This window comes from Ciconia boyciana, chromosome 2 (genome assembly GCF_034638445.1).
Source record: "Ciconia boyciana chromosome 2, ASM3463844v1, whole genome shotgun sequence".
Taxonomy (NCBI): Eukaryota; Metazoa; Chordata; class Aves; order Ciconiiformes; family Ciconiidae; genus Ciconia; species Ciconia boyciana.
The window spans coordinates 99,005,457-99,031,291 of record NC_132935.1 but is presented as its reverse complement, the minus strand read 5'-3'; the positions used below and the strand labels follow the sequence as shown (position 1 = coordinate 99,031,291).

General features: G+C 43.1%; 1 protein-coding gene across 12 annotated transcripts in view; it reads right to left on the bottom strand.

The window, feature by feature from the left end:
• Nucleotides 1–25,835, bottom strand: part of ATXN1 (ataxin 1) — a 228,125-nt gene that overhangs the window by 73,608 nt on the left and 128,682 nt on the right. For 10 of the 12 annotated variants that reach the window (XM_072853310.1, XM_072853313.1, XM_072853308.1 and 7 more), the window contains one exon: nucleotides 21,805–21,928. The exons of 1 other annotated variant lie outside the window; for it this stretch is intronic. The gene's annotated coding sequence lies outside the window, so the exon portion shown is untranslated. Of the gene's footprint in view, nucleotides 1–3,844; nucleotides 3,903–21,804; nucleotides 21,929–25,835 lie in introns of those variants that run through there. One more of the 12 variants, XM_072853321.1, reaches the window with a different exon arrangement.

The window sequence follows — 25,835 nt, the reverse complement described above, 5'->3', positions numbered from 1 at the left end:
TGCCAATTTACTTCACTTTCCTACAGCTTATTACCAGTGTGAGGTACTTATAGCTTTTATGCAAGGCAGATTTAGTAGTTAAAACATTAAAAGACATAATTAAATGCCTTTTGGAAATAGAACATAGTCTTCAACGTGACAATGTAAGGCACAGGACTTTGACTGGGACACAGGCATGTTAATGCCCCTTTGCAAAGGTGCAGACACCTCTCTCTCACATGCTCGAGAGCTGCACAGCTTTTTCTGTTTTTTATCTGATCTGCAAAAGCAGAAATATTTGCTTGCAAACTATGAAGGGCCTGAATCCAGTTACTGAGTACACATTTCACTCACATTGATATCAGAATGGACGGCTGCCAGTTTAGTGTCTTGGCTGGCTTTCAAACACGCTGATTGCTGAGCCTCCTTGGATTCGGAGTTCATGATTTAAAAAGAAAAGGAGAAAAAAAATCCCCAAACACAAAACAAAAAACCCTCCACAAACATTCCTGAGATGCTACTGGGCCAATTTTCCCCCTCTCCTCTTTTGTAAGCTCAGTCTCTGGAAGTGAACACGTACAAGTAGCACACTCTGTCAAGACAAGCAGCTAGGGAGTTTAGGCTTTATCTCCAAAGCTACGATACAACGAACATTAGATCTTTCCCAGCCAAGCAATTTTCACACGTGTACCAGGGGCCAGCCCTCATTCAAGTCAGCAACAGAGGAAAAGATCTGTTTACACTTCCATATCTTAACTTGAAAAAAAAAAAGGAGAAAAAAAAAAGAGAGAAAGAAAAGCTTGAAATGTTCTGAGACTTATGTCACAGCTGGGTAACAGGGAATGGAAAGGCTGTTTGCCTTACACAAACCAATTTTTTCCTTCTTTTTTCCTCACTAGGTTGAAAGGCCAGGTTGAAAGGCAAGCCAAGAGCTCCTTGAAGCCCCCCTGCTCCCAAATACCTCGTCTCTGAGCGTGTTACTTGACACAGCGGGCGCGCTGGGCGAGCCCTGCTTTCTCTGGCATGGCAGCAGACGATGTAGATCAGGCCACTTAGACGTTTCAATTGAACTTGACAGGTGTTTGTTAATAGGCTCTACAATACATTTGGGAAGGGCCGCCTGGAATTGTAAAATGGTTTATTACGACGGTTTAATAAGCCCAGTGCAGACAGTTCAATGCATTATTTTCTAAGGCTGTAAATGTAAGTGACCAAAATCTGAACTGTATGGCAATACACATATAAACTATAACTAACCCAATTAATAGCAAATGCATTCATATAGTATCTGTACAACTGGACCTGATTCTGCCGGGTCAGTCTGAGAACCTCTCTGCTCCTTGCAGGATCAGTCTTCCATGTATTACCACAATTCACAGAAATCAGGTATATCTATTCAGTGATAACTGCTTGGGCTAATTATTAGAAAATTCAATTTATGCTAATTTGCCTGAGGGGAGGGGAGGATAAAATTAACTTGACACATTTATTTAACTTTTTACAGTATTATTATTATTTAAAATTTATGACAGCATTGTGCCCAGAGGCCCCAGTCAGGATCAGGATCCCACTGTGCTTGGCATCCCACTGAGTGTGCATGAATGTCCTCCCAGCACAATTTCGAGGCAAAGGCTCCATCCCTGCAAACGGTTACACAAGTGCTTGCCCCAAAGACTGGGAGCAAGGCAATGGACATTAAAAGTGCATTAGTCTTGCTGAAGTGAAGCAGGTGCATTAAGCCACCACATCCTACCATGCACTGGCAGCCCACACCAAAAAGGCTCCTATTTTGGAAGAAAGTGACAGTTGAGTCACTTTTGTTTTTACCATTAAACATGTAGACACAAACAACCCCTCCTATCTACTGCTGCCTTTTCTTGCTTCTATCTTATAAACGGGACCATCGTCCAGTAAATGAAAAAAATCACGTGTGGGGTGAAAGGCCCCAGAAGAGAGAGAAGATATGTGTCACTAAGTGATTTGGGGAATTGTCAAAATCTCACCTTTTATTTTACATGCACAAGGTGTAACAACGCAATTTTCCCTTGCAGTGAACTTTGAAGGATATTTGCCTGAGAAAAGTAGCTAGCTGTTCCACCTGCCTTCATTTCTGGACATACAAACGCCAACCCTGAAAGGTCACCATTTGGACGATCATAACCACTCATCGTCCTTGAATAAGTTGGCCTTTTTATTTATATCCAAGTATGCTTAACCTCATTAAACAACTGTAGTGGTCAGACAATATTATCAATAATATCATATTAATCAATATGCTATCGTTCTTCTAACTGAAACGGATCCAAATATTTTACAATATTTAATCGGAAGTAGGGAAAATGGGAGCTTTTCTGAGTTAGGGCCTTAAAATTAAACTCTTCAGAGTACTGGCTGTACTGACATGAGGTATGCAAAAGAGTGAAGAAGGAATTGCTGAGACAGGGAATGGTGCCTCCAGGAGTCACTAGCAGACTGTCAGAATGAGGAGAACATTAGAAGATCATCTCTTCCTCTGGCTCTTTGATGGTGTTTTAGAAACGAGCCATCCATACCGTATGCTCTTTGTATTTACTGGGGCTAAAGGGCACCACACAGAAGTCAGCACTTTAACTATCAAGAAGCTTCAGAGGCACCTCAACTCAGGGGCAGGGGAGATGTTAGCAACATGCTCCACTTCCCGATCTTCCCCACACCCCAAAAAGAGAAGAGATTAGCCCATACAAGCAGAGAAAAAATGGAAACATCAGAAAAATATTCACTTGAGTGGGCTGCCCTAACAACCTCATTTCAGCACAGCATTTCAGGAGGGGTGAAGGTGGACAAACTCACCTTTAAGACTGCTCCTCCACTTGCCTCTCTGTGCCCAAACACGAGAAAGACCTTGGAGCAGATTTAAACCCCAAACTCACACACTGGTATAGCAGGTGGAGTAAAGACTTTTCCAGAACTGCATGGTTTTATTTCAAAATGTAAGTTTGGTTAATGTGTCTTCTGCTCTTCTTCTACTTTCCTCTGCTTCTCTTTCTGCTGCAGTTCACTGGAGCTGTTTCAAGGTTCCATTAAATATGTCAAGCCTTTTCCATGCAACTGCCACCTTGCAGCACAAAGTGAAACGGAGGCAGATGAAAGAAAAAGAAACCATCATTTAGCCACACACAAATTCTGTATATTTTGCATATCACTCCTAACACGGACTGCCAGCCCACACCAAAAAGACTTCTGTTTGGGAAGAAAGTGACATTTGAGTCACTTTTGTTTTTATCATTAGTTATGAAGACATCAAACATCACCTCCTGCCTGATACCTCCTTTTCTTGCTTCTATCTTATGAAAAGGGCGCATGTTTCTGTGGTCCTTTAGAGCACTGCCTGTTTGACTCAGCACAGTGACATTTTGTGGTGCGTGCAGACCATCCCAGAACTGATGGAGTGTGTAAGATGCCACCCATGGCTCTGCTGAGCTGCCATCCTGGCAGGATGCAGTACCACTCTGGTCTGGAATACCGGAAAGGCACACAAGGAACAGGCCTACAAAATGCAGTTTCTGCTACCAGCAGAAAGCACCGGCTTTGCTTGCTGCTACCCATCCCCCTTTCACACTACCATTTTCTGCTGAAGAAGAGGCACCTGAACTCTGCCAGCTTTTGCCCTGCAGGCCCTGCTTTGCCCATGCTAGTCCCACGAGTGAGACACCTTTGGTTAGATTATGCAGTGAGCTGAACTTCTTGGAAGGGGGAATTTAGTCCTTTTAACCTTTTACTCCTTCTAATGGTTGGCTCCATTCTTTTTAAATCCCAAAATAACAACATCCATTCTTCGACAACAGGCCTTTATCGGGTTTAAAAAAAAAATAAAAATCAAACTAACCTGCTTACTTCAAAGTCATGCTCTCATAATTTTAGCTGGCACACCATGAACAAAATGGTCTAGAACGAACCTCAAACAGTCATCTGGAGAAAAACAACATATTTTCCCATGTCATCACCACTATAGCACATACTAACCACAACTATTCAGCCTGTCAATTTTCAGTTTATATTATGATAACTTTACCTAAAAGCATTTTGTGGTTCAAAAACAGCAAGTGCAATGCCAAGGAAACATTTGCTGAACTGACGAGCATGGCAGCACGGGTGTGAGGAATATGCTTTCTGCAGAACGGGAAGCAGAGTAAAAAGAGATTTCACTGGGGACAACGGACTTCTCAGAAATTCCCCAAAACATTGCTTCAGGTTGGCTTAATCCCACAGTCTAATTACGGTAGGTTGTGAAGAAGGAGGCTTAGTTTGGTCCTTGGGTGGTGAATTTTCCACAAAAATCTCCAAGAACTGTGATGAATGGGAAAAGGAACACATGGATCTTTTTTACTTGCATTAGCATCTCCACTTCCACACACAGGAAGGTTTTTCATGTCCACTGAACATTTGAGAGAGGTACAATAGTAGAGATTCATGGGAGTCTGGACAGGGAACTGTATGAGAGACACAAAAGCCATGCACTTTAAAAGGACTTTAGCAAATACACTTTTAGCCATGCAATCTCCATGATTCACAAGGAACCAAGTCTCCAGTTACTTTCCTCATTTTAAGGAAGACAAAGGCAAACCCCTCATTAACAAAGCACTGTGGTTCAAATTCTATACTAAAAACCCCTCGACTTTGACAATCGTACGCCCACACTCAGGCTTCAAAAATATTCTCATGCTACAACACTGCCTGTGTCATCACTCCAGAAGCAAACGAGAAGTCACGGCATTACTCCCCAGTGATCCGGGGCAAGGAGAGGATGGTCGTGACTGCAAGAACTTTAGCTGGATGCTTAGGTAGGGACAGTAAACCAAGCAAAAAAACCTAAACCAAATGAAAACAAACAAAAAACCCTTGAGAAACCTATGAAAATACTCTGCAACCTATGGTATTACTCTCTTCTTTGTACTGATTTGCCCAAAGTTGGGCCACAGCAGCACCATGCAGGTTTCCATAATAAATTAATTCGTAGCTTTGCTTTTGTGGGCTGCAAGAGCAGTCTGAGCCGCTTTGCTTTGACTGTACCTTCCCTGCCCCTTCTCCTCAGCAGCACTGTGACTTCCTAAGGCGCAGCTTAGACACACCAGGGCAGCTTTACTCCTGGGGACGAATGGGAATGCATTTCCCCTTCTTGGTTTTGGTGGGAGACACACTGAAGGTGATGCACGCTCCCTGAGGACAGCTGATTTCAATACTGGCTGGACTCTAAATAAGCCTCCTTTAAAGGGCTGCTATGAAGCTAGGCATTGTTCCCCACTCCACACTTTTTATGAATTAGGAAGGATGTGTGTTCCTATGTGTCCTCTCTGGACAGATCTTCTGCCTGGAAGGAAGAAGGAAATGGCAAGAAAGGGGCAAGGATGGGGAAAAATGGGTAGGAGCCCTGCAACTGAGCTCTCATTTATTTCAAGAGTGAGTGAGTGGTTATCCGACTGTGGTGCCCCACACCCAAGACTTACAGTCCGAGACACAAATTTGAGCAGATCTTCCATGATCTCACGGTGAGTCCGAGATAGACCGCATCCAGCGCTCACAAAATACACAGCTGCGTTCCTCCATTGCTCTGACAGTGATTTATGTCAGTGAATGTATTGCTGCTAATACACACTGATCTCGCACTCCAGATGCCAAAGCCGTGCTCTGCACAAAGCCAGGACTGTGTGGTGCCCAGGCACAGCTTGCTATTAGCTGTATTTTCCCCCCATCTCATGGAAGCTTTAAGGGAGCCACTAGGAGAAAAGCAGTAGCATTGCAAGTTGTGTCCAACCACTCAATAAACTAACCTCAATTTTTTTATGCAAGAATTGCAACTCAGCAGTTCTACTATGGGATCCCAGAAAGCATGAGACTTTCTTAATTTAGCAAGAACAACTGCATACTATGTCAACTACTGAAAATCTCAGTGTACAGCAGAAAATGTTTTGAGTCAACAGACTGAAAAGCAAGGCTGCTGGATTTTTGTTTGATTTTACAGCATGTTTGATGTTTTCAAGATGAGACTTAAAGAGATGTAGTTTCAGATTTGAAATCTTACTTCTCTGCTTGAATCTTTCATTATTTTCAGAGTGTACACTACGCTTTAGATTGTTTTTATTTTTTTTTAAATATAAAAAACATGTTTCACAGTTGAGGCTTTATCATGTTCACAGTACTTAAATGTGTACCTAACTTTAAATCAGTAAAGCCGATTGAAATCAAAGGGATAAGAGGGTGTTAAAAAGGTAAGTGTGCCCTGAAGTGTTGTCCTGAACAGGAATTAGACTTAACTATGTGATTAGGTGTCTCTAAAATAGGTCTTCCTTGTCTAATAATCAGCACAGATCACAATATACCTTGTGTATCAAAGGGTAGCAAAAGCTGTCTCTTGAGGAGAAAAACTGAGCAGACAAGAACTGGAAGCTGCTGGGCATAAGATGTGATTGTTTTATTAGAAGGAAGATTAACACATAGAGGCCAGGATAAAGTTGAAACTCAAAAGGAATATGAGTCAGGGAAGTTGTTCCAGATGGCAGAGCCATGTGGGATGCAACTCCACCATCTACTGTGGAAATAAAAAGGAAGAAATGAAAACTTAGTGTTGAGAGAGCATATAGGACTGACAGGAAAATAAGAAAGAACTGAGAGCAGTAGAAGGCAATTAAAGGCAGAGTGATTAAATGAGGCCTTCAGAAATTTTGAAGTGCAGCAACACCACTTCAATCAGCCAGTACAAAAAAGGCTCAGTTGCTTTCCTTCAGATAAACCTAAACATCTCAAATTTTCAGTGCCTGCCCAGAGCACATTCCCTCTCCTTTGGTCAAGACATGGTGTTTGACATATCATGTGGACAGCTTCTCAGGAGCATCTCCCAGCATGTACTGAAGGGACAGATGATTTGCAGTATCCCATTACTGCTGCTTCCACCCCTGCTGATATGTCCAACATAATAAATGAGTAAGACAGAATTATGTCAGATGGTGTTTTGGGCAGCTTAAGACTAATGCGAAATTTTTAAAAGTTAAAATTAGGCCGAATATGATATAATACTTATTAACAACTCCTTAAGGGAAGTGGAGGAAGCCACAAGGTCGGGACACTGGGAACTTAATAGGGCAAAACACTTAAAAATGTATTGCAGGGAACTGTCCCGTCTTGTCAGGAAAACGAACATGGTGTGATCTACATAAATAGGTCTTCTGCATCTCTTACTTCAATGCAAACAGGAGGTACATGAAAATAAAACAAAAAGAATAATACAGTACAAGCTAATAGACAAAGATTTGAAACTATTCTAGCCAAATTCCCTTTGATTCAAAGATGGGATTTTCAGCCAGAAGTTAGAGACGATCTTCCTGGACTAGTTAGTCCATTCACTGCACAACAGCCCAGGCTACCATCTGCAAAATGACTGCAAAGGTAGGTTGATTTGGGAGCCAAAATACACACTCTCCAAAATGTCCACTCTCCTCCACGCACACATACACAGGCACATTATGACCTCTTTGGTTTGCAGAGTCTTTTAATTACCATTTATGTATTCAAATACCTAGCCAAAATGGGCTTTGACCAAGGCCTACAAACCTAACGCCGTAATAGTAATAATAAGTTTGATATGAGAGATTCTTATTAAAACAGCAGAGAAGTACACATCACACGTATAAATAATCCCCGAACAATAATTTGAGAGACACGTCTGATCTTGACTTTCTGTACTGAAGGCCTAACCTAAAGTCTGTGAAGTCAATAAAAAGACTTGGAGACTTCAAAGCTGACTTTAGGCTACAGTATTTTTCCATGACTGATGCTTTCCAGTCATGTTCCTTCCCGGTCATGGCTTCTCCATTTCAAAGCAACTGAACTTAAAACCCACCTAAACTAACATAGTTGAAAACAACTGACCTGGAGGTAGTTCAAGAGTCTTGGTCTTCATATAATTTTCTTTGCAGAAGCCACAGAGCCTGTGGTCAGCTGGCTACTTGTTTACTTATCACTTCTTCCCAGTGAAAGGATGCTTACTTAAATATTCCTTTTTTAAAAAAAAAAAATTCAATTTGCAAATCTCTTCTCTCTTGCAAAGTATAAACTCGTTCTTCCAAGACACAAGATTAATCTGATTGCTTTAAACTATCTTGGCTTTATCTGGGTGCATAAATGAGACATCTAACTGCTACAGCCATGTACGTCAGCACACCAGACACAAAGTAGTGCTAAAACCCAGGCTGCAACTCTTGCATATCCTTCACACTTATTCTTTCAGCCTTGAGAATGTTTTCTTGGTTAGTCAACTTCAAATCTATCTATTCTATATACAGTACTATTTAAAAACAGCACTCAAGTGTACAAGATAAACATGTGCTCCCACTGAGTTACTAAACGTGAGATAATAAATTTGCATCCCTGTGATTATTACTACTACCATGTAGCTGCCTTCAATGTACAAAGCAATACAAAACCAGAGCGCTGTGCCAAGTAAGTGAGAGGCCCTGTGCAGAAAAAGGCCAATGCGCTAGAGGCACAAACAGAGCTGTTCAAGGGAGAAATTCAGCAGTCACTGAAAACAGGGCCTGCCAGACATTAAATGTGTGTAATGAGGGCAAAGAGAGAATTTCTTCATGAGAATGGGAAGGCTCTTCCATTTGGGATACATGGGGAGGAGCCCCACAGTTACAGGGAAAGAAGGCGGCTCTACATTTGCATTTACTGCAGATGTAAAACATGAGCAGCGTGGAGGGGAAGGAGCACAAGAGCGTTGCTGAAGGTGCCAGGAAAGATTCAGAGCTCCTTGTGGCAGAGGAACCCAGCTCTGTGCAGAAGAGGAGTGAAAACATCCCAGGAACATGAGGAAGGCATGTTCAGAGCAGACAGAAACAAAACCACCACCAGGATTTCAAACAGCAAATTGAGTCGGAGCCCTTCTAGTAACACACATCCCATTCTACCAAAGAACCGAGAGCGCAAGATTCATGTGCCGTGTCCCTGCTGTCCCTCTGTGTTCACCCGTCCCTCTGCTGCACCATCTTCCCTCTGGCATCCTCCAACAGCCTGGCCTTGCTCCACATCCTGCCATGCTGGCCTGGCACCTAGGCAAGGGCTGCCATGGCCCGCTGGATGCAGTGGTGGGGCTTGCTGACGGCCACTGCCAAAGAGAGTTAGCAAGGGCAGAGCTTGGCTGTCTCTTCCCCCTCAGTGTCAGCACTAACTGATGCCTCTCACCTCACCTCCCCTGCCTGCTGAGTTTAGCAACAACAAAAAAATTTGTAGGAATTTAATTGTCTTAGAGACTTCTACCTCCTGCCAGATTTGGTGGGAATTAGCCAAGACACTCAGTGTTCTGGGAGGGGGGGAATGGGGATGGACAAGCAGACAGAGAGACATCATCACCACCACCACACACACCTCACTTCCTTGGAATTCAGGCGAAAAACACCCAGGCTCTGGAGCAGAAATACTCATGAAAACATTTCATAATGCTTTACCAAGGAGTGATATCAGTATCATTATCTCCATTTCACGGCTGCAGCACTGACTGGTCATGACACGCCTCGAGTCACCCATCAGATAGCTTTTCCTTCTGGCTCTGCCACTGTGTCTCCTGATTGCAAGTCAGTGCCCTAGCAGTGGAGTCATCCCAAACCGCAGGTTACATGAGAGGAAAGGGCTGCAGGAGTTAATACATGAATATCTAAACACTGGCTAGTCTCTTTGCAGACAGGAAGGAAAGGGAAGAATTTTAAAGGCACAATAGAAACCAAGAAATTTAATTCTCCTTCCAAAAGGCAACACCTGCCTCTACCAGGTTCAGTGCACTAGGCGTTGTAGATGCATTTCATGAAAAGGCAGCATAGGACAAGACTGACTGCAACCAGCATACACCACAGAGGTGATTGCTTAAATTAAGAAACAAGCCAGAACCAAAACAGAAACCCAAAGAAGTCTGAGGAAGGGAGAAGGCAGGATCTGAATTCCAGCCATCTGATCGGGCATCTTCTCAAACTCTTGGGGGACTCACTCTAAGAAACCCATGTTTCCACTGCGCTTCAAATCTAGCCATGCTTAGCACTATTCAGGCAAACCTTACCAAAGCTAAATTTTCACCATTTTCCTTTGTTCTCTTCTCATGTGAAAGGATAAAGTAACTGGTAGCTGGTCAGGAATCATTTAAATTATTCCTTATTTATTAAAACAATGCAATTTCCCTTGTCTTATCCCTTAAGTTTCGAATTTTCCATATCAGAATTACTTCTTACCAAGGGAAGAATGTTCCTATCATTATAAGTTGAATCTAAAAAAAATTAGAAAATAAGAAGACAGGAATTATTTAATTTACTTTTTAATGCAAGAAATTGTATGAAGGAGCAGCATGAATTGCCATTTTATTTCTCTAATTGCATATCCTCCTCTGTATCTCCTCCTTTCTTATTGTTTTCAGGTAAAGATCAAGGATACTATTTCTCCACTGCTCCACCATAAAACAGAAGGCAAGTAATGAGCCCAGCAAGACTTGACCTCTGCCATCAGTCTCCTACCTGCTGTCAGCCTGTTCGACATCAGCGGGGTAGAAATGCCTCAGACTGGATACCACAAACTCTCCCACACTGCTGCTATTACTAGTCTTAAGACTGATGGTCCACACAGATAATTACACTTGTAGTGACAAACACTGCCTGAGATCAAAGTTTTTGCAGTGTTTGTTTTGAGCTGCTGCATAGCTACCACTACAAGTTATTGCATATTAATGCAATGTCAAAAAAAAGCACCTTGTGGTGATGTCAGGACACAGCATTGCCCTCACTTTGTGACTTCCTTCATCAAGGTATCAAATTCTCCTTCCTGGTACACCTGTGAACTACATTAAAATAAACCAAGTGAAAGGATGCTATCAGAGAGGAAAGACTTTCAGGAATGCAGTGGTTTGATACATGGGGATGGCTCCCCAGATGAGTGGTCCTCTCACTCTGTTGCAAGCATGATCAAACCATCCATTCTGATCAGGCAGGTAGGCTGGATGAGCGCCACATGTAGCATCTTCAAGGGTCAAATACTGTTTAGATAAGGCACTGGTCTGACTAAGAGCCATGAGAAAGCCTCCTACAGCCTCCATTCCACTAAGTTTACAGACAAACAATCATCAATCTGCAACTCCGCGTCCCCCACACCATCTTCACCAAAACAAAAATGGAAAGACAAAAAAAACCCCACAGAACCAAAAAGAGACACTTTAATATGACAAATCTTTTCTATACCAAAGCACTTGGGTTTTCCAGCACAATACAGGCACTGAGACTGAACTCATGTGAGTGCAATTTCAGTTTCAGCTACACTGATACCATATCAGCTTTGCACAACCACAATCAGATAGTTTACTTTGCTCTTTGCAACATTTTGAAGTCCTGAAGAAATGTTTAAAAAGAAATGCCTTCATTGAGCGTATGCATTATGCCATAAGCCTTTAAAATACCAACCATAACTCAATTAAGGACCATTTATCCTGCTTCCGTTTGCTTTCCTGAAGAAGCAATCACCAGTGCTTTACACGTTACCTTTAGCACTGGTCTCATCAGACAACAGGCTTTGTGTTGGCATGGTGGTTTCCCTCTTTGACCACGGATAAACATCGTTCCCTACTGCTTCGAGGCTCCAGCCCTGACAAGCCAGGCAGCCTCAAGAGCGTGCACAGGTCAACAAGCAGGCTCAGGGCTCAAGTCTGTAACAGAAAAAACAGCTACTATAGGCCTATGGGGCCATGGGGTGCAAATGCACTAGCGGTCCAGTACTCTTTCATCTGCTGCTCTCCACTTTCAATCCCAAAGCAGTCATTTCAGTGAACAAAGCTCTTCCCACTCTTTCAAACCGTTTTTATGCACTTAATGGGTGCAGATCTGGGAGCAAACTGGAAACTGCCAGTTGCAATCTGACCAAGGAGCAACATTAAATCTGCAATTCTGATTGAGTTGTCCTGTTAAGGTGTCCCTGGCAAGATCTTATCAGGCAGCTTGAGCGAAACCACTAACTGTTATTAGTGATTTAAAACTGGTAAAATACCTGCATTACAGTGAAAAATTATCTACATATTGCTTTGGTGTGTGGTTTATACAAAACAGACTTCCTCTAGAAAATGCAGAGTACAGCTCAGTCTGAATCTAGCCTGTCTTACACATGCTCTAGGGGTGCAGAGCCAGCACACATCCCTTCAAGAGAACAAAACACAACCTTCTAGTATTAGACACACTGAGCCAGTGTTGACACACTGATCTGCTAATAAGCAGACCCGGGAATTCCAGAACACAAGATTTATATTTATTGCTATTTTACATTACCATAAAACGTGCCAAGTTCGGGCACTTTAAATTGTGAGGGCTGCTATCGCACGTTCCCTTATCAGTCTTTCACACAACTGTGTTACTGAAGCATCCCGATAAGAATGTCTAAAATGTCTGCTATGTTTTAAAACAGCAAACTCTTCCTTTTCAGCTCTGACCCAGCCATTTCAGTCAACAAAGCTCTTTCTACTCTTTCAAAACACTTTCTACTCACTTAATGGCTGCGATCACACTGACTGTCTTGGAAACTGCTACTCCCAAAAATAATGCAGCACAGCTATTTATTCATGGAAGTGGCTTGATGTGATATTTTGAGGACTACCATTTCACAATATGGAATGAAACATGGACATCCATCTTTTGACAAGAGATCTAACTATCACACTCCAGGCTTCATACACAAAACATTAACGCACCTTTTAAATGAAGAAAATCAGGAAACTGTGCAACTAAAACAAACAACTTGCCAAAACTAGCATACGTTTTTGCACTTGCTTTTACATTCCCAGGCTCACTAAGATCAATGTATATATAGATAGGCATGTGTGTATGTGTGTATACATATGCATTCATTCTCAACCACATTCTCCAGGAGGGTGCCAGTCAGAGGAAGAACAGCCAGGAGTGTAAAAAGCCATTTTTACTATAATGAGCAAAAATAGTTTTATTTGTTGTCATTTTGGGGTTGTCGGGGGTTTTTTGATTGTTTCTTCTAAAACCTGTCTTCTGTAAGCTCAGTCAATGTCTTTGAAACAATATTTGATAGCAAACTTACCTATATTGCAAGAGCTACAGCTGGAATTGAATGTTAAAACACCAAATTATGAAAGTCACCGATCCCTGTACTCATTTCATTCTGCAAGAATCCCACTTGGGAAGGAAGAAGAAGGGAGAGGCGGAGTGGGGAATGCACAGCTAATTAGCGAGGTTTCACAATCTTATTCAACCTGCCAACCCATTTTTCTGCCAGTCCTGCACACGTAAACAGAATGAAAAGCAGAAAGTCCAAGTTCTTCATACTTTTATTCCTTAGTCCCACTGTTTCTGATTGTCTGCCTGGGTACTTCTGTCCTCTCACCACTCTCCTCTCCCTTGGAGCTCCAGATCACCACCTCCAGATCAGGGAAGTCACTCACATGCAACAAAATGAACAAGACAGAAGACACCTGGCAGCATGTGTTTTTCTGAGAGCAAGGAGGCTACAGGCAGTTAATTGTTCAAGACCTTCCCTAACACTTAGTACCTTTACTGCAGTCCCAGCAAGCCACCCAAGGCTGTGTGATTCTTGATAGCACATATAATAAAACTCCAGGAAATACCTGTGCTGCACAGCCACATGGCACAGGCTCGTGGGCTGTGCTGAGTGGGCTCAGACATTTATAGGGTAACAGTGCAGGGCAAGGCTGTACAGACACACTTGTTTGACTCTCACCAGTGTCAGGCAGCACCCTGCCTAGTCTAATTAGCATAATCAGGGAAGATGTAAGGGGAGAAGCCGGGCTAATTAGCCTAAGCAAAGCACGTTGTCAGCTTGGGAATCTCTGCACGGGGCTCGGACGCACAAATAGATGTACCCATCGTGACTGAGCCTTTCTTACTCCCTGCAGTCAGTAGGTATTTCATTATGCCCAAGAACTACTTACTGCTGAAGCAATGTGTCTTGTCACCTGAGAGCAGAGTGGGGCGATTCCTCAGTTCTTAATGCTGCTTTTTTGAAGCAAAGAACTGCAGGGGTCTTACCAATCGATGTTATGATGCTTTCTCCCACTGCATGTGCTTAGGAAGATAACAGTCTTCCTTTTCATAATCTTTTTTGAGAGAGGAGGATCCTATTACGTTTGGCATGTATTTGTTTCTTCTATTTCCTTGTATAGCATTCTAAGTAGTTGAAGAGAAGGAGAGGAAGAACATGGTGCTAACAATAGTTTCACTACTTCACTGTACCTTCCCCATCTCAAAATACTCTCCAGATGGAAAGAGTTTATTTGTAAGTAGGCAAGCAGAAGGCTGACTGAAGAAAAGTGATAATTACATTAGAATAATAATAACAACAAGAAAACCCAGAGCTAATGAAGACTGCCTGCTTCATTTAATTTAAGAAGAGACTTCACCCTATAATGAAGACACATAAAGCTCTGCAGCTCACTCACCCTTCCTACGAATGTCATCCAGAGGAGTAGGACTGCTCACTAAGCCAAACCCCTTCAGCTGAACTGGTTTGACTGGTCAATGATAACAAGAAGGAAGTACTTGTACTTATATCTCCTTGATCACTCTGCAGACTATCCCTCAGGTTGAATAAAAATAGTTATACAAACATTTTAATGTATCTAGTAAAAGTAAAAAAAGAATCCTGGTAATTCTCACTGTGGATCTAACAGACATGTCTTAACTCAGAAACAAGTTACGCGGACCTTCCCACCTCCAAACAGCAGCAGTACATGACGCACACTGAATGACAAAGAGACATTATTTTGCCTTTTTTCCCCATAAGAAGCTGATTCTTTAACAAAGTCGCTTGCAGTGCATGGTTTTACAAGAAAACAAACAAACAACACTCCTTTCAAAAAATGTAAAATAGACCCAAACCACTTTAACTGTGAACATGAAAAGCATTAGCTCCTCCAGTGCTCTTCCTGTTACTCCACCCTGAGTGTCAAACTCACTTTTACTTCACCAGAGGTTCATGTTACCTGAGGTTTCCTTTTGGGAACTATTTGCATCAGAAATACTAAATCAAGCTGTTGAGAAGAGAGGTTTTATCTACGAGAGAGACAAACCTCTGGCAGCTGAAGGCTTAAAGCACAATTTGCCCACTGCCTCCACTGCAGACACCTCTCCATTGCAAGGAATCTCTGCAGCTCTGGTCAAATATGTCCATCCATCAGGGAAGCCAAACCACATTTTGCCTAGCTTCTTTCAACTGGCACAGCTTTTGTAATGCTTTAGCAGGATTCACTGCAGTCCAAATGTTGGAAGTAAGACAAATGGAATTTATAAATCACCACCCCAATTCTGACTGAAGGTTGCCTGGCACTGAAACCCACGAATAACCTTCCTCTCCTCATCTAATGGAACCCTCACTCCCCAAACAGATTCCTTCTATTACTAGTGCAATAACTTGATAATAACTTGAACTAGTGCAATAGACTTGATTTGCCATAGTGGGGAAGGTTTCTCTATTATTTAAAGAGCTGCCAGGAGAACCCATTAGAAATAAATGACAGATTACAGCATCTCAGGTTTCCTTAGCCTGTCTCCAGTTCTGACAACCTCAACGGGGAAAGTAGCTAAGAGCAATCTTGGCAACTTGCTGCTTTATCTTCTTCCTCTTGACCTTTGTGCCACCAGGTGCCTCTGAAACATTCATCAGTGTCTGCAGCTGGAAACACCAATGCTGGTTACCAGAAACATAAAACTCACTGAGAAGGAACACTGATAGTATCAATACTGCCAGTTTCTTGAAGAGTATCTAATATTCCTTCCCAGCATAAGCATCCAGGGTCAACATGCCCAGCAGGCTGCAAACAAACCTGGAATAAATATGAATGAACAAGTGGTTCAGAATAGTATTCTGCTACAAAGGGCTTGTGATCCCTTTTAACTAACCTACCAGTAGCAGCAGCCTTTCCTTTTAAATGCACACTCCAAACACAGAATGGAGAAAAAACTCCCCTCTCGGAGAGCTTAATTTATATTCTCTTCCTGCTGCTGCTGCCACCAACATTATCAGCCTTGAGAGAAGCATCAGCAGGCTACTAGATACTGTTAGGATCATTGTGGGCGCAGCAAACCAGCTCACCAGTGATGCTCACTAACACAGCAGCACAACAAAGCAGCAGTGAAACAGAGGAGAGGCAGAAGAAATATTCTAACAGGCATGGGACACCTGTGTTTTGGTCAGCTTCACCCCAGATGCAGCTTGCAAATACTAGAGCAGCTTTCACACCATGCTATCATCTGTGAAGGCTGGGCTTGGTTCCCAATGCTTCTTCTTGGTTTACACTGGAAGTCTCTTGGACCAAGGAGTGCTGCAAGCAAGGACTTGAAGTTTCTCCAGCCGACACCATCAAGTTAAAAATAAGCAACCCTAAGATACACTGTTGAATAGGAGAAGCTTTTCCCTCATGGACCGTACTGCAACCACCTTGGTATTGTAAATCATTAACAAATGCATTCACCTGCTTTCCTTGCTTCATTTACTCCCTCCAATGTACTAGTACTGCCTGGACTTCTCTAACAGCAAATCATGAAACAAAGCTGACAGCGAAAAGCTGGGGCAGCAGTTAAAGTGACTGCCAAAGAGAAATCTGTTTGCTCAGGCAAAAGCTGTTCTCAGTCCAAACATGGGAGTCATAATCTTACAGCCATTTGCTTGGAAGACAATGAAGGGAAGGCAGAACAGACTGGGAAACTACAGCTTGCCGTGGTAAGAGAAGAGAACAATCTTTGTGCCCAGATTTCTTTGCTCTGCAGGGTAAGTTTTAGAAAGCTGACAACCGGTAGCAACATGTAGTGGCCCCAGGCATCATGCCTGCCTATCAAAGACTTGGATTTTAGCCCTGGAGAAATTACAACTTCTCAGTTCTCTGGAAGCTATATCGGCCGAGAAGAAAGCAAGAGAATAATGAATGACCTAACTAAAAATTATTTTAATATACGGATTGCATACTGCAAGCCATAAACTTAGAGGTGCAGGGAGACCTGGGGGAAGACAGGGAGGAGGAAGACATCTTGTATCTGACAGGAACAGCATACCCACAGATTACAGAAGGCAACCAACTGGGGCTGCTATGACAGCAAAGTCATCTACTGGAGTGGTAGGGGGTGGCACACCGAATGGAAAGTATGGATCCAGCAGATATGGACCCAGAGGCAAAGGAAGAGGAAGCTCAGCAGTCCAGGCTGGAAAAGACAACAGGGAAAAGACAGGTTAGGAAGTCATGAGTCGAGGAGCCAGCCTGCAGGTATGCAGAGAAGAAAATAGGTAAATCCAAGGAAGCTGCGCAGATGTGAATAAAAGGCATTTGGCCCTGCACTGGTCCCTGAGCACTGGTGGCTTACGGCCTCATTGTCCTTCTGCAGGACTCAAAGCCACCCTGGCCACCTCTCTGGTAGGTGGCAGGGGCAAGCGGACATAGCCCAGCTCTCACGTGCTGTCCGCAGGTGCCCATACACTGACCGTACGAGGGATGCCCCACCACCGAAACAGCTCAGTTGCTGCGTGCTGCCAAAGCAGGTTTGCCACCCATGCATATTCAGAGGACGGCGGCTTCAGGGCCGGGAGAGGGGGTGAGCCAACCTGATGCCCAGAAACATCTACCACCGCCCGCTTCACTTCCACGCAGACACAGTAGCTCTGCTATATCTTTGCAATGTCCATTTTAATCCAGTGTTCATCAGATAAACTGCCAAACCGAAGGCCCGGATTTATGGTTGGAGACTTTTTTTTGGAAGCCCTGCAAGAGACCCAAACTGTTTCAGCTTCCTCTCCCAAATGTCAGCCTTGAGGCGTTCTTGTCTGGCCGGCGGAAGCATGTGATGTGAAATAAAAGCCAGGAAATAAGACTTTCTGAATAAACATTTATTTGTTGAGAAATACTTCTGATTTTTGGCAGAGAAATGTCAGAAACCTGAAGCCCTATGTATAGCATGCCTACGGAGTGCAATTTCTATTTAAAGGGAAGCTGCAGCTGTCTGTAGCTCTTAATGAAGAATAATGCCTGGGAATAAATTACTGCCTTTTCTGAGAGACATTTCTCAAATGACAGTGATTCTTCCCTTTTTCCCTCTCCCTATAAATACTGAGTGGCATGGACTGGGCAGTTGTTTGGAAGAACGGACACATGCAGCTCTCTCTTTTGTCGGTAGCCTGGTAATTTCCACTGAAAACCGTAAGTGGTTTAGCATAGGGATACCAAAGCGATTCAAAAGCAAAGACATTCAGAGACATTAAGGCTGCACGTGCCAAAACTTCCCATTGCTTTCCCAAGGTGTGCACAGCATATCACTGTTTGAACGCACACCGGGCACCACTTCCATCCGTGCCGCAAACCCGGCGTTGAAGCTCAAGGCGTGGGAGGTGGCCGCTCGCAGAAAACCACTGTAAAAGGCTCGCTAGCGTTCAACTTTCATCACTTGTGTATGCCTCCTCTCCGAGGGGCTGCCGCAGCGGCAGTGCAGGCAGGCGGAGAAGGTGATGCTCTGGGGAGAGGGTGTGCCCGGGCCGCCGCCAGCCTGGCCAGGCGGCTCAGGAAGCGGCACTGACATCAGCTCCAGGAGCCGTCGCTCCCAGCCCTGCCGCAGGTCCCAGTGCCAGGAAAAACAGCTGGCGGCCAGAGGAGGAGTATGGACGAGATAGGACCAGGGTAAAGGGAGCAAGGAGGGCCAAGGAGCGGAGAAAGGAGGCGGCAGCTCAAAAATGGGATGGGACCGGGGCTAAGCCTTGTGTGGCCGCAGTCACCAAGATCCTCTCCGGTGTCGCGCTCAGCCCGTACGGTGGCAGGTTCCCACCGAAGCCAGGCACGGAAAGCCTGTCGGAGCAAGGAGCAGGGATGTTTACTATCCTGCCATCTGCAGTTTGCCCAAAGTAACAGTTATAGATATGAGATCAACTGAAGATGTTTCAGTTATTGACACATACTGGATTTAGAGATTTATTTTCCATTTCCCACAAACTGTCCCAGAGGTTTTCACATAACCACAAAAAAAAAAAGTGAAGAAATGCCTGCGAGTGAGGAACACGAGTTTATTCATTGCTCCTGTCAGAATGTGTTTGTGCTTGTGTGGCTAGCACTCCAAAAGAGCTACGGCATATGTTTTCAGGATGGGAAAAAAACCTCAGGATACCTAAATCCTATCAGAAAATTACAAAACCGTATGCTGGAATTCACAAGGTACCCTCCCGTGAGAGCAAAGGAGCCTCACCTTGTTTTTACCCCTCACTAAGTGAAATAAACGTTCCTCCTTAACAAATCCTCCTGACATCCCTTTTTCTCTCTGCAAAAGAGGAATATGGACTTGATTTGTACTAGCTCTGCTATTCCAGAAATGTGCTTCATCCAAATGAGGAGAGCAGGAGAAAGGAAGCGAGAAATTTGTACTGTTTAGTAAACAAGCAGTTTCTAGGTGGATACAAGACACTGGTCCTAATTCACTGTCCCCCTCCCTCCTCACACCCCCCCTTCCTCTGCAATTTGCCTGGGTGGCAGGAGGAGGAGGTGGAAGGGATGAGAACAGCTACCGCTCGAAACGGGAAAGGTCTGATCGTTTTCCACACAATGTGACAACACCCTGCAAACACTCAGGGAAGAGAGAACAGTATTTTTCAGTAAAATCACTGTATGCTGGCATTTCCTTTCAGCAGAAACACCATCCATCCTTATCTCTGGTATTCCTGTCTCTCCAGGAGGATAAAGGAAAGAGGGGAGGGGAGAGGAGGAGCCTGGCCGACCGCCTCCTTCTTGCGCCTCCTTCTTGCAGCACTGTCCCCCAAGCAGAAGCCAGGTGACAAAATACGCTCTCAAGGAACTTCTAAAGAGCTCTCCATCACCTACAAATGACTCCCTGAAAGAAACCGGTCCTGGATGCCAGGGTGAGAGCCAGTCTCAAGAGCACTTTCTTTCCATCCGTACCTGGTGAAAAGAATGCTGCTTTTTCTGTCCAAACCCAGGCCTCATGAGTGTAATTCGGGGTTTTGGCACCACAATAGCAGACCACCGCACTGCGCTTTAAGTGGGCTCATTTTAAACCATTTAGGACAGGGCAGTATGTAATAATCACACCGACAGCACCTTAGACAGATGTTCCATCCCCTGTAATGGCTGATGATTGCCTCCTTCTCTCATACAGTTTATCTGGCTGATCTGACACACCACACACCTTAGAGGACCCAGGGAATGCCCTCCTTGGCATGAGGTGGTGCTGCTGTTGCAATCAGTGGAGGTGATTGCAACATTTTGAACAAACATCTCCTGTTATCCCAACAGCTCTGCATACTAGGACAGGGGGTTGATGGTTGTTGTTGTTGTTGTTGTTATTATTATTATTATTATTATTTTATTATTATTATTATTTAAGGCTTCCTTCCTCTGCTCTAGGATGTCAGCATGCAAAGTAAGCCCTTGTGGTTTCAAAGAAGTCTTTCAAAGTGTGGGAATAAGCTGAAACGGCCACATCTGCTTGGATACATAGACAGTGAGAAGCTCCAGGTCTCAGAGGTCCCTTATTCATCTTAATGAGTTACTAACTTGGCAGCTTCATGGTACTAGTAACTAACAACTCGAAATGTCAGCTTTGTTAACTATTTCACTGTAGACCAAAGCATGCAGGAAAGGGGAGAGACAATGAAGATTTTTCAGTGTCTAACATTTATTTTGCAAGTGGCTCTTGAGAAAGCAGCACTGCTTAGACTCTGTCTCAATCTGCTTCTGAAAGCCTGAACCCAAAGGGAAAAGCAGAGCAAAGGAGGGCACCCAGCTTCCAGGCATGCCCAGCAGCGACAACATATATTTATATTTACTAAATATATGGAAAGTGCAAAAACTATTTTGCTCAAACTGGAAGAATCTGCAGCTGTTTTATCACTGCTAACATCCTGAAGGACCACTGCATACTTTGGGCATAAGGATTTAAATACTAACTTACCTAATTTTGAAATTCCCAAGGTTCCTTCTTAAGACAAAAATAAGGATTATTCTCAAACTTGGCAGGTAGAGAATTCTTGTTTTCCTGTGTTTGTGAGGATGTTTACATTTGATCTGCACATTTGCCCATTTCAACCCAGAAAAGCAGTGGGCTTCATGAGAAAAACAATGAACATAAAAATGTTTATGCCTTGTCTTTAGCCACCCCTCATGGGAACAGTTTCCTTTATTAAATGCTGCAGCTGGATTAGGGTCTTAGTTATGTGACTGTGAAAGGTGTGCTACTCCAATTCCCATGAACACAAACCTCTGCGAGGAGTATTTGTACGGAAAATACTCAAAATAATATAACAAACTGATCAAAGCAATACGAGTTTGGAATAGCAGGCACAAATAACCACATTGGCATTTCTCTAATTTGAAAGTGGCCAAATAATTTCAACCACTGTATGAGCATGTATAAAACTCCTGAATCTGACCTGTATATTGCTGAACTGTTATCCATAATATTTTTCACTCTTGTTAGGCTACACAGTCACAAGGCCTTCAAAGGCAGGCTTACATATTTAACTAAAAAGCGATAGTAATGTGTTAAATAACTGCAGCAGTCCAAGGAAAAGAAACCCAGCATCTTTCCTTACATAACACTATTCTGCCCTTGAAAACATTAAAAGAAAGAAAAAAGAGAGGGAGAGAAAGTCTGGCTTTGCAGCCCAACGCAAACACCTCTGCCTTTGGTTTCAGCAGAGCGAAAAGATGCTCAGTACATCACAGGGATGGGAACAAACACTACAGTGCAGATACCACCCCCCAAAAGACACAATTGCAAGTACACATTATCGCTGCTAGGAACTCACAACATTCACTATGTTCTTCTTCAGGGAATTCTGGATTATCCTTTAGCATGAAGATTTTTCAGAAGCAGCTGGATTGCTCACAGGTCCTCACTGGCTTTCCTCTTTCAAATAAAGTAAGATAGAGCTGTAAAAGAAAAGCAAAACTAAGTAAGAAAGGAAAGCAAGGAATAAAAAGAGGAAAATCCATACAGCTGTTTAGCAAATGAACAACTGATTCCTGCATCTCCTTGAAGCAAATGTATTTTTAATGAGCTCCCAGGATGGAGATTCCAGTACAGAGTGAGTGTACGTCAAACACTGATCTAGGATAGGAAGAGTCATTTGCTCTGTACTTCTTATTACCAAAAATTAAAACCCAGTTCAGAGTTGCTGAGGCAGATACATAACTAAAATAGTTCTTGGATACTTCTGTTGCCATAACAAGAGGAAGGAAAAACTACTCGGGGTTATTGTTTTGAAAAGTGTCTGCAAACAAAGCCCATGGTGTGCAGAGAGATCCACGCAGGAAGATTTTTGTTCTCAATGAACTCCTCTAAGGGGACACAAACGCCTGTCTATTTCTGTGGTTATCTGTAATATTGCAACAAAGGAGTACTGAGCCCAAAAATACATAGACACACACTTGCTATTCCTCAGTAGGAAGTATTTCTCACATCTGAGATTTTTAATATCGTGCAGTTCTTTATACTTAATTTTTGACAGAATTTCTTTGTGGACCAACTCTTAATTTTTTGACCTACTGAACCAGGTATCAGACTATCCTCAGCCTTTTTACTGGGGTCTGGGAAAACTGCTGTGCTACACTTTTATGTAAACCCCATACAGAATACTTAGAATAGGTATTTCCACAGGGCCCAAACTGAACATTTTTTCCTTCAGCCAGGTTCCCATGGTCTACTTGTGCTTCCTAAATTCTTAGTTTCACTTTGTGCCACAAACCTTTCCTATCTCCTTGACGTAAGGCTCCTCAAACATTTCACATGCAATTCCAGGACTCACGCACACAAATTTCCATCCTATCAGTGCTATGGTGGAATCCATGTCCCTGAATCGAAAACGTGCAGGACAAAAGTCTGCACCTGAGAGAGTGCAAGCTCTCTTTACTTTCAGTGGAGGAAACTGGGCAATCTAGAAAATTATTAATTTGACCTGTCTTAAGCATCTGCTTTAGGACAGAATGAATCACTCTGTAGAAAGGTCTGCTTCTCTCCCTCCATAAAGTGAGTCTAGACACTGAGCTCAGACTAGATAGCTACAGACGAATGCAGATGAATATCACCCTACGTGGAGGCAGCAAACAAGTCAGACAAGACGGACAAAAGCAGTTCATGTGTGAAGAGGAGAGGGAAGACAATGCAATGATAGTAGGTAGAGGAAACTACTCAAAAAAGTTTACAGCCCTGAGACAGCCTGTTTTAGTTGAACATACAAAGCAACACCTACAAGACTCGCCAAAACCCAAACCAATATTTGCCCAGCTGATCCAGCTTTGGTGTAAGACGACTACTGGATTTACTGGCTGAAGCTAAGCCCTCACAGACCAGCGTCCGTGAACATTTGCCATCTCCTCCAGCTGGCTGGGACTCTCCATGGTGCACTGGCAATGAAGATGATGATCAGCCTCAATTACATGTGTCTTTGCCCTCTCCCTGATGGATTGTAGCATTGCAAGATACCTGTTACAAAAGCCTTCCCAGCTTAAGAAACTCTGAGCTGGAAGTACAGCTCCTGTGTGACACAGGCACTGGAACATCAAAATCCTTCAGATACCCAGGCCCCATCTAAATGTCCAGAACTTCGGTCAACAGCTTCTCTCCTCTACTAAAATGGGACTCTGCTGCTTATTTGACAGAGAAGCATACCCTCAGACATCATCTCACAAGCTTTTTAACTTTAGAAAGCAGACCAAAAGGAGAACCACCCCAAACCATATTTAAATCAACCTTCAATATTTTGTTTAACTCAAACCAATCTATTTTCAAGATATTTATTTCTTTAAATTAGGTGAAACTCAAGATTGAAAAAACCCTCCAAATACTCAAAATATTTTGTTTCTAGATGTTAAAATGAAACATTTTGGCATTTTCAAAATTACCACTTCTAGTTTTCTCCAATAATTTGGCAATCTGAAAATCTCCTTAAAAAAATCCATTTTTAATCTTCATGACTTCCTCCAAAAATTCACCCAACACTTCTCTCTTGTCATTCAACACTCAGGGGAACCTGAAAACATACTCCAAAAGACTATGACAAAATATTTAACATTTCTGCCAAAATTAGATGGCTTTCAGTTATTTTTAGTAAGAGTAGGGAAGTTTACTCCATGTGCACCTTGTATCTTGTACCAGATTTTGCAGCTCCTGCTTGCATGGACTCCTCTGAGCCTCCCTCGAGAGTTAGCTGTGTGTAACACAGGGCTGAAACCCACCGCACTCAAAGTCTTTCTGCTAACTTCAACAGGCGGGATTAGGATTTTGATTCTGTTCAAGTTAAACAAGGCTCCGACTGGCTATACCGGGGCTCCGATCACTGCAACACGAGCACGCGTTGCATGCTAACTATGCAGTTATCTTGCCATCAGTCTGGAATTTGTCTTACAGACCCATGCCAGCATGTGAGAACGGGAACAAGTCACAAGCAGCATCTGTGCAATACAGTGCAGTGGTGCTCTGTGGCAGCTATCCTTGTCCATGCATTCTTATTTCACAGGAAAGATGACATGAAGCAAGGCAGCCTACACCTCAGGGAAAAAAGGGCGAGAGACCTTCTATTTACTGTAGGGTGGCTTTGCACCATGCACACAGCCAGTTATTATGGAGTGGATGATGCTCTGTAAAGTCACAAGCTAGTTTAATCTGCTACAACTTGCTCACTTGACCTTACCCATAGGCACTTCTTTCTGTGAGGTGCAAGGCATGTCTGCTTGCAAATGTTCTCAGACATTTTTATGCTTAAGATTTAAAGACAGCAGGGCACAAACTTCTGGAAGAACAGGGAGATACCCTGCTTCTTGAAGCACAATCCTCTCCTGAAGAGCAGAGCAGTCACTCCCTAATTGGGACGATCTTTTTGCCATGCAGATCTGACAGGCTGCAGTGACATGCTCTTCTTGGAACATGCAAAAGAGTCATAACTTGGAGGGACCATCACGGAAGGCTGGTCTGCAGTACAACTAGGTTTTAACCAGGCTTTGCAACTGAAGTTTCAACATGATCAATGAATCATTATCACATACACAGTTGCCGATCACATCTTGGCTATAAATGGGAAGTATTACGCAAGGAAGTTGTTTTTCATGGTCCCACAGCATTATGGTTATTCAAATATCACAGCATAGCCCTGCCTTTGAGTGCTAAAAAGGACACTGAGTTGACAGATTAGAAGTGTAATTGAGAGGTGAACAGACCTCAAATCAAAGAACATGGAAGTACTTATTGGGAGTATTTAGATACTAAAATTGGACCCCAGGGCAATCAACAAATAAGAACCACAGTACAAGCGAGCAACTGCAAATTGGCAAAATTGAAAACCAGAAGTCGGCTCTGTGCAATACCCTGTATTTATTCCAAGAAAAGGTCATGCTCTTCACCTTGCTTTGAAGAGCAGGCAGTGAGAGATCACCGTTTTTCCAGTCCTTTCCTGCAGGTTTTAAATTGCCATTTCTTGCTCTCTTGCATCACGTAATTTGGTTTTCCTAATTCACAAATCAGCATAAGCTAATAAAACTGTTTAAGAGACGGCAGCGTTGTTCCCAAGTTGTTTCATTGTTTGCTATTATCCCACAACTAATCCTTCAACTCAAATAAAACCGTAATTCATTTCCTCCTTTATTCTCCCTCTGCATGAAATAGTTTTAGACAGGTTCAATCCTGCCCCACTGCAAATGGGAAAGGCGAGGTTGTATCTTCCTGGAGCGTGTGCTATTTCAATTACCTAATGTGTATATCATCTATCATGTCAGGAAACAACTTCTAAATTATTTTCAACAGGTTTAGCTCATTTTATACATATAGAAAAGATTCTAATGAAAA